The following is a 10089-nucleotide window of genomic DNA, read 5'->3' on the forward strand; positions in this document are numbered from 1 at the left end:
AAAAAAAAAAAAATTAGTAGGGTGTGGTGGCACATGCTTGTAGTCCCAGCTACTCAGGAGGATGAGGCAGGGGGATCGCTTGAGCCCAGGAGTTTAAGGTTACAGTGAACTATGATTGTGCCACTGCACTTGAGCCTGAGTGACATAGTGAGACCCTGTTTGTTAATTAAAAAATAAAAAGATGTTCCTGAAACTCTTTCATTCGATGTATATTTATGTGCAGGATACTGTGCCAGGCGCTAGGGGTACAATCAAGATGAATCCCCAGAAATAGTCCTTGCAAACCCCAAGATGCACACAAGAATCATTGACTGCTATCCAAATACCCTACATGAGTGATTGCAAACTGATGGCCATCTGGGTGAGTTCGGGCATGTTTTTCAACATATGCACTTTCTTTTCAAACTTATTACTAACCTTAAAAATCAAAATATTTCAAATAGAATTCTGGGTTCTGTTGAAAAAAAAATCAAGAAGTTAACAATGTTAAACTCAACTTCTCCAAGTAACCAATCAGCTAAAACTGAGTCATAGCTGTGTTACTTCATTAAATGCTCAAAACAACCCTAAGGGAAATGCACTCTCATAGTCATCACTGTCCCTAGTGCTGGGAAACTACTAACAAATAAGGCAATGGAAGGTGAAAAAGTGGCAAGAGACATAGAGAAGAGGCCAGGGAATGAGAAACACAAAGTGGATGCTTTTTTAAAAAAAGTAAGCCAAAGTGATAGAGTTTTTCAAGAACAGAAGCGGTTGACAGTATCTTTTGCTGCAAGAGAGTAAGCTGGTAAAGACTAAAGTATAATGAGAAGAGAGAAAGTTGAGACTACTCTTTCAAGAAGCTTGGGCCAGAATGAATATGAGAAAGGGTAGGAGCTATCAGAGGAAGATGAGATCTATTTTATTACTAAAGTACAAGGCAGATCTGTTAAGAGTGAGGCAAGATGTTAGTCTTCACTTGGAAAAGAAAGCCAGAAGGAAGTGTGTTTCTAGAAGGAGAAAGTGATCAGTAATGTCAAGAAAGATGACTGAAAAGTATCTATTGAGTTTATCAACCAGCAGGTCATTGGTGAGTTTATCTGGAAAGACTCGAGTGAAATGAATGGACCAGGGATTTAGAAGTGAGGAAGAACTGAAGACAGTGAATGTGCACAACTCTGTTGGGAAGTATGATTGGGACAGGGAGAAGAGAGAGCTGGAGGGGATAGGAGTTTGGAGGAAAGCCACATGGGTGTAACTGTAGACATGAGTATATTTAAATAGTGATGGGAAGACATTAGGGGTGACCCAGAAGCTGAAGACACTGGGACCAATGGGATAGGAATGGGACCTCTAGAGCAAAGATAGAAGAGTTAGCCTAGATCAGAGCAAGAGTAGTGCTTTCATTATCATAATAGGAGAGCAGGAAAGAATGGGTGCTAAGATAGAAAGCTCTTCTGATGTGTTCTATTTTCCCTATAAAATAGGAGGCACTGAAGACAGTTTGAGGCTGGGAACTCAAAACGTATGTGTTCCGTTTGTGAATCAGTGAAGTCTGCTGAGATTGGGCAGCAGGGTGAATCTAAGGGTTGGAGGTTGGAGGAGAGTTGAATGTTCTAAACAGACACTGAAGGGTGAGAATAAGCAAGGATAAGTTTGTGTTGAGGGCTCAGTCAAAGTATGTAGCCATGAATTTATAACGAACTGCCTACAAAGCCTATGGTTTCTCTTCAAGGAGTCATTCAAGGAGAAGGTATGCCAGCTGGGTGTGATGAAGAATAATGCAAAAGAGTTGAGAATGCTAGTAAGAAAGTAGTTGATGGGCAAGACCATGGCCTGGGTTCTTCCTCACTCCTTAAAAATCACTAACATGTATTTCTTCTGGTTTCCTTCTCAAATAATTCTGTGGTCTTATTCCTTTTTTCTTCCAGCCCTGAAATACTCAGAGATTCACCCTCACTCTTCCTGGTGCCCTTGGAACCCTCTGTGATTTTGCCCTCATTCCTTGCATGCGATACCAACGGAGTCCTTTTTAATTACTTCCCTGACTACCTCCCAAACCTCCCTATTGATCACCCAAACTGACTCACTTATATGCTCATATGATTTGGCCGTGTCTCCACCCAAATCTCATCTTGAATCTTGAATTGTAGCTCCCATTATCCCCACCTGTCATAGGAGGGACCCAGGGGGAAGTAATTTAATCATAGGGGCAGGTTTTTCTCATGCTGTTCTCGTGATAGTGAATAAGTCTCACGAGATCTGATGGTTTCATAAAGGGCAGTTTCCCTACACACACTCTCTTGCCTGGCACCATGGAAGACATGCCTTTGTTGCTCCTTTGCCTTCCACCATGATTGTGAGACCTCCTCAGCCATGTGGAACTGTGAGTCCATCAAACCTCTTTTTCCTTATAAATTGTCTAGTCTTGGATATGTCTTTATTTGCAGTGTGGAAACAGACTAATACATATGCCTTGAAAACACTTCAAACGCCAATAGGTCTAAAGTTGAATTAATATTAACTCCTTATCTCCTTCTGCCACCCTCACCAGTTCTCTGTAACTTCCACCACCATCTTCCTCAGTAGCTCAAGCTTAAAACCTTGTGAAAATGACAGATTTCTCTTTCTCTTCAAACCTATTCAACAACCTCTCACCCCATTGCAGCCCAGTTACTCTCATCCACAGAGGCACGCAATTGACCACCACGTTCTCCTTACTCTTATTTTGTGCACCTGAGATCTTTCCCTTCATTTTTATTTGCAGCCATACCTACAGAAAACTTCTGTACTAGATTTTTTTTCCTAAAGAGTTTTCCTCCCCCTTCATATATTCCTGGGGGGAATAAAAAGTGGTGCAGTTTGGTGATTCATAAAAAGTGAAACATAGAATTACCTTATAACCCAGAAGTTCCACTTGAGTCCTAGGTATATACCTCAAAGAGTAAAAATCAAAGACTCAAATAGATACTTGTATGCCAATCTTCATGGCATCATTATTCACAATAGCCAAAATGTGGAAACAACCCAGCTGTTCATCAACAGATGAATGGATAAATGAAACGTGGTATACACATAATGATGGAATATATTCAGCCTTAAAAAGGAATGAAGCTTTGATACATGCTACAATATCAATGACCCTTGAAAACATGCTAATTAAAATAAGCCAGATACAAAGAACAAGTATTGTATGATTCCACTCATATGAAATATAGATATTTCATATTCTAAAGAATAGGCAAATTTATAGAGATAGGATGTAGGTAAGAGTTTACCAGGAGCTGGGGGAGAGAGGAATAAGTTATTGCTTAATGATTGCAGAGATTCTGTTTGGGGTGAGAGAAGAGTTTTGGAAATGGATGGTGGTGATGGCTGCACAACATTGTGAATAATTAATGCCAATAAATTGTACATTTAAAAATGGTTAAAATGACAATAATAACAAAAAGTCTCCTTGCTTGTACCCTTGCCTTCCTCTAAGCAATAACACATATTCCATCTTTCTCAAACACCAGTCTGATCACGTTTGTGTGCTCCTGGAAACCTTCAGTGGCTCTCCATTACTCTCGGTACTCAATCCAGACTCACAAATGTCTTATCAGATCTTCCTGCCTGCATCTCAGACGTGAATTCTTGCCTCTCCCTGACCTGCACTCAAGCCTCTTCCTTGACCCTCAATTCTGCAGAGCAAGAAGACAGCTGTGTAGAGTCTAGATGCTTCTCTAACCAGTCTAAGTGACACACAGAAAGCCTTGTGACTTTTTGTCATTTGAGGGCACCAGTGACTCAGCTCTCAGGGATGACTATGAGCCTTGATCTAAGAGAGCTTTTGACCTTAAGTAATTATCAGGACCAAATGTGGAGCTCTCTTTTTCTTTCTTGTATTGGAATCTCAAAAGGGGCTATTTCCTCAAAATACATAATCCCATTTCTAAGAGAGGAAGCTTATGGGCTGGAGTTAGGGAATGGAGAGGAGGAAGAAAGGAGAAAAGGGAGTATAAAGGAGAAAAGGGAGTATAAGTGAGAGGGTGTTTGGAGCTAGGGCTGGAAAAAGAGCTTGGGGTCACACTGTGAAGGACCTTGGATTCCATGGTGAAAATCTGGACATTATTTTCTAGGGAAAGTGGTAGACAGCAGACTGGCATTTGATGAGTGCCTCCCGTGTGTTAGGTATACCTTACATACTTCATTGTTACCAAAAAGGTAGGTATTATACTCATTTGAAATATGAAGATGAGGTTCAGAGAAACTAAGTGACTTTCTGAAGTCATGCAATCAATTAGTGGCAGAGCCAAGATTTGAATTCAGGTCTGATTGGGTTCAAAACATATATGCTTACAATATCAACAGTGTTACAGTATTAACAATAGCTACCATTCACTGGTATTTGACTTTGAAGGATAGGGAGATATAAATTTGGCAATCAAACACTGTTCTAAGTACTTTATACACTACCATCATCTTCAAAAACAACTCTAATGGCTTGTATTTTTATGCCCACTATACAAATGAAGAGCCATGTACTTAGAGATATTAAGCCACCTGTCAAAGATCATATAGCTACTGAGCACAAGAGCCAGATTCAAAACCAGGACACCAAAGCCCATGTTCTTAACTACTAAGACTTGATGGTGCGGCCTTCTTTTTGTTCCTTATAACTGGGGAGCATCATAAATTGTGTTGCACTCATTTTCATGTGACACAAAACTAAATACGACCCCAAACCCTCCTCCTTAGTCCACGATCAACTTGCTTGCTGGTCAGAGGCTTAGCCTCATCATTTTAAAAATGTATTTTACAAAGTTACTTGATATTTTAACAAGAAACAGCAACAAGGAGGAGGAATGTCTGTTTTCCATCAAAGTTTAGATTGCTCTGTGAACCAGACCAAATTAATTAACTATTCATCATTTATTGTCTACTGCATGCCTCATGCTCTTGCCCATTCTTTGAGTGTAAGTACAATTTGCGACACTTCTGTCACAAATCATTTTGGGTTTTTTTTCTTTTTCCTTTTGGTTTTTCCTAGGCATTTCGATTGACTGGATGTTTGTTAGTCCTGTCTATGTTTATGGTGTAATCCTCTCCAGAGATCTGTGGAAATAGTTCTTGTAACCATACTCCTAATTCACTGCTACATTTGCTGCAAAGTTGATTATTGTCTGTGCTGATATGGTAGAGTTAGGAAGCTTGGTCTCATGAGTAAGTTTAGTGAGTTGTGCAAGATTGTTCAGCTTAATAGGTGGTGGAGCAGCATTCCAATCCAGTTCTGACTCTCAAAAATATGAGACTTCAGTCCTTTTCCTTCAATCCTACTTAAGTTACAAGTAAAAATAAACTGTTGCATAATTTCAATAGAAAATAACAAAAAATGATATTGACAATTTGAAAAAGCACTATTTTAAAATGCTTACGTCAAATAAAAGAGAGATAAGAAATTAGATGCAGGCATTCTGAAAGAATTTTTACTTTAAAGCATATTTTGCAAAGTATGCTATAGGGAACAGGAATCCCTTAAGATGCTTTACAAAAAAGGGTTCCAGAGTCAAACAGGTTTTGTAATACTGCTCATGTGACAATTGTAATGTATATTATAAAATGTGTATATTAAAATCATTGATATATTCTGCAAAGAAGCACTCCTAAATTCCTTCTTAATTTTTTCTTCTGTCTCTATGTAGTTAACGTACTGATATAGTCCTAACTATATTAGTATGTTGTTACCAAAAAGGTAGGTATTATTAAATTCATTTGAAATATGAAGATGAGGTTCAGAGAAGCTAAGTGACTTTCTGAAGTAACGCAATCAATAAGTGGCAGAGTCAAGATATCTATCTATCTGTCTATGTATCTGTCTGTCTGTCTATCTATCTATCTATCTATATCTTGGTCTATCTATCTATCTACTATATATAATTAGTACTAATATAGTTAATATGATAATGTAGTCCTATCAGCAACACTGCTAGTTACACAATGAATTTTCTCTTTTTTAAAAACTGTTATTTTAAGTTTAAAGGTACATGTGCAGGTTTGTTACACGGGTAAACTTGTGTCATGGGGGTTTGTTGTATAAGTCATTTCATCACCTAGGTATTAAGCCTAGTACCCATTAGTTTGTTTTTTTTTTTTTACAATCTTCTCCCTCTTCCCACCCTCCACCCTCCAAAAGGCCCCAGTGTGTGTTGTTGCCCTCCATGTGTCCATGTGTTCTCATCACTTAACTCCCACTTTTAAGTAAGAACACTTGGTATTTGGTTTTCTGTTCCTGTGTTAGTTTGCTAAGGATAATCACATCCAGCTCTGTGCGTCTCCGCAAAGAATATGATCTCGTTTCTTTTTATGACTGCATACTATTGCATGGTGTATATGTGTTAATACCACATTTTCTTTATTCAGTCTATCATTGATGCATACTTAGGTTGCTTCCATGTCTTTGCTATTGTGAATAATGCTGCAATAAGCGTACATGTGCATGTGTCTTTACAATAGAATGATTTCTATTCCTTTTTGTAAGTACTTAGTAATGGGATTGCTGGGTCAAATGGTGTTTCTTTCTTTAGGTCTTGGAGGAATCACCACACTGTCTTCCACAACGGTGGAACTAATTTGCACTTCTACCAACAGTGTATAAACATTGCTTTTTCTCCACAACCTCGCCAGCATCTGTTATGTTTTGACTTTTTAATAATAGCCATTCTGACTGGTGTGAATGGTCTCATTGTGGTTTTGATTTGCATTTCTCTGAAGATCGGTGATGTTGAGCTTTTTCTTATATTGTTGGCCACACGTATGTCTTCTTTTGAGAAGTGTCTGTTCATGTCCTTTGCCCACTTTTTTATGGTTTTTTTTTTTTCTTGTAAATTTGTTTAAGTTCTTTTTAGATGCTGGATATTAGACCTTTGTCAGATGCCTAGTTTGCAGCAATTTTCTCCAATTCTGTAGGTTTTCTCTTTATTCTATTGACAGTTTCTTTTGCTGTGTAGAAGCTCTTTAGTTTAATTATATTCCATTTGTCAATTTTTGCTTTTGTTGCAATTGTTTTTGGCATCTTCATTATGCAATCTTTGCCTGTACCTATGTCTTGAATGGTATTGCCTAGGTTATTTTCTAGGGTTTTTATAGTTTTGGGTTTTACGTTTAAGTCTGTAATTCATCTTGAGTTAATTTTTGTATATGGTGTAAGGAAGGGTCCAATTTTAATCTTCTGCACAAGGCCAGCCCATTCTCTCAGCTCCATTTATTGAATAGGGAATCCTTTCCACATTGCTTGTTTTTGTCAGGTTTGTGGAAGATTGGATAGTTGTAGGTGTGCAGTCTTATTTTTGGTTTCTTCATTTTGTCTCATTGGTCTAAGTGTGTGTTCTTGTACCACTACCATGCTATGTTGGTTATGGTAGCCCTCTAGTATGGTTTGAGGTTGGGTAATGGGATGGCTACAGCTTTTTTGTTTTTGCTTAGGATTGCCTTGGCTATTTGGGCTCTTTTTTCATTCCATATGAATTTTAATATAGTTTTTTCTAGTTCTACCCAATGAATGTTAATGGAATGGGGATGGGAGAATGGGATATGCGCTCATTTAATCAATTCTTTTCCATTGGTTTCTTTCCTTTGAAAGAAATACTTAAGTATATTGACAAAATATACCTAAGTCTTTACAACTTTTTAAATATAATTTTTTTTCAGAAGACTTTACTTTTTAGTGTAGTTTTAGCTTTACAGCAAAACTGAGAGGGAAATACAGAGATTTTCCTCTACCTCCCCTCCCTTACACATTCATAGCCTCCCTCATTATCAGCATCCCTCACCAGAGTGGTATACTTGTTACAACTGGTTAACCCACCTTGACAAATCATAGTCATTCAAAGTCCATAGTTCACCTTAGGATTCACTCTTTGTGTGGTACATTGATTTCCTATTTTCTTAATGATTTCCTGTTTTCAATTTCATTGATTTCTTCACTAATTCTTATTCTTTATTTTCTTCTGCTTGCTTTAGATTTAATTTGCTGTTCTTTTTCTAGTTTCCTAAGGCAGAAACTCAGCTTATTGATTTTCAGTCTTTCTTTTTTTCTAATATATATGCTTCAATGCTGTAAATTTCCCTCTAAGCATTAATTTTGCTGCATCTCACAAATTTTGATAAATTGCATTTTCATTTTTATTTGATTCAAAATACTTTAAATTTTTTTGAGGTTTCTTTTTTGACCACTGTGTTATTTATTATAAATGTGTTATTTAATCATGTTTTTGTATTTCATAGTTATCTTTATGTTCTGTTTAATTCCATTGTGATCTGAGAACAGACATTGTATAATTCCCATTTTTGTAGATTTGTTAAGGTGTATTTAATGGCCCAGAGTGTAGTTTATCTTGGTGGATGTTCCATGTGAGTTTGAGAAGAATGTGTATTCTGCTGTTGTTGGTTGATGGAGTTTATAGATGTCCATCCTATCCAGTACGTTCATATGCCCTTACTGATTTTCTGCCATATGGGTCTATACATTTCTGAGAGGAGTGTGTTGAAGCCTCCAACTATGATAGCAGATTCATCTGGTTCTCCTTTCAGTTCTGTCATATTTTTTTGCCTCACATGGTTTGATGCTCTGTCATTGGACATATACATGTTAAGGATTGTTCTGTCTTCTTGGAGAATTGACCCCTTTATTATTATGTAATACTCTTTTTTTATCTCTAATGTTCTTTGCTTTAGAATCTTACCTGTCTGAAATTAATGTAACTACTCCTGCTTTCTTTTGATTAATGTTAGCATGGTATGTTTTTCTCCATCTATTTACTTTTAATCTGTATATTTAAAGTGGGTTTATTATGGACAACATAAAGTGGAGTATTTTTAAAAAATTAACTGTGACAATCTCTGTCCTTTTTTTTCCTTTCTTTTCTTCATTATACGATAAGTTCTGGGGTACCTGTGCAGAACATGCAGGTTTGTTACATAGTTATACATGTGCCACAGTGGTTTGCTGCACCCATCAACCCGTCATCTACATTAGGTATTTCTCCTAATGCTATCCCCCCCACCAGCCCCCAAACCCTGACAGGCCCTGGTGTGTGATATTCCCCTCCCTGTGTCCATGTGTTCTCGGTGTTCGACTCCCACTTATGAGTGAGAATATACAGTGTTTGGTTTTCTGTTCTTGTATTAGTTTGCTGAGAATGATGGTTTCCAGTTTCATCCATGTCCCTGCAAAGGACATGAACTCATTTATGTCTGCATAGTATTCCATGGTGTATATGTGCCACATTTCCTTTATCCAGTCTATCATTGATGGGCATGTGGGTTGGTTCCAAGTCTTTGCTATTGTGAACAGTGCTACAGTAAACATATGTGTGCATGTGTCTTTATAGTAGAATTATTTATAATCCTTTGAGTATATACCCAGTAATGGGATTGCTGGGTCAAATGGTGTTTCTGGTTCTAGATCCTTGAGGAACCACCACACCGTATCCGCAATGATTGAACTAATTTGCACTTGCACCAACGGTGTAAAAGCATTCCTTGGTCAGGCGCGGTGACTCACGCCTGTAATCCCAGCACTTTGGGAGGCCGAGGCGAGTGGATTGTGAGGTGAAGAGATGGAGACCATCCTGGCCAACATGGTGAAACCCCATAGTCTCTACTAAAGATACAAAAAATTAGCCAGCCATGGTGGTGGGTGCCTGTAGTCCAAGCTACTCAGGAGGCTGAGGCAGGAGAATCACTTGAACTAGGGAGGTGGAGGTTGCAGTGAGCCAAGATTGCACCACTGCACTCCAGCCTGTCAACAGAGTGAGACTCCAGTTATTTCCTGACTTTTTAATGATCGCCATTCTAACTGGCATGAGATGGTATCTCATTGTGGTTTTGATTTGCATTTCTCTAAAGACCAGTGATGATGGGTTTTTTTCATGTTTGTTGGGCACATAAATGTCTTCTTTTGAGAAGTGTCTGTTCATATCCTTCACCCACTTTTTGATGGGGTTGTTTTTTTCTTGTAAAGATGTTTAAGTTCTTTGTAGATTCTGGATATTAGCCCTTTGTCAGATGGATAGATTGCAAAAATTTTCTCCCATTCGGTAGGTTGCCTATTCACTCTAATGATAGTTT

Source organism: Mandrillus leucophaeus, unplaced genomic scaffold, assembly GCF_000951045.1.
Source record: "Mandrillus leucophaeus isolate KB7577 unplaced genomic scaffold, Mleu.le_1.0 Scaffold172, whole genome shotgun sequence".
Lineage (NCBI taxonomy): Eukaryota > Metazoa > Chordata > Mammalia > Primates > Cercopithecidae > Mandrillus > Mandrillus leucophaeus.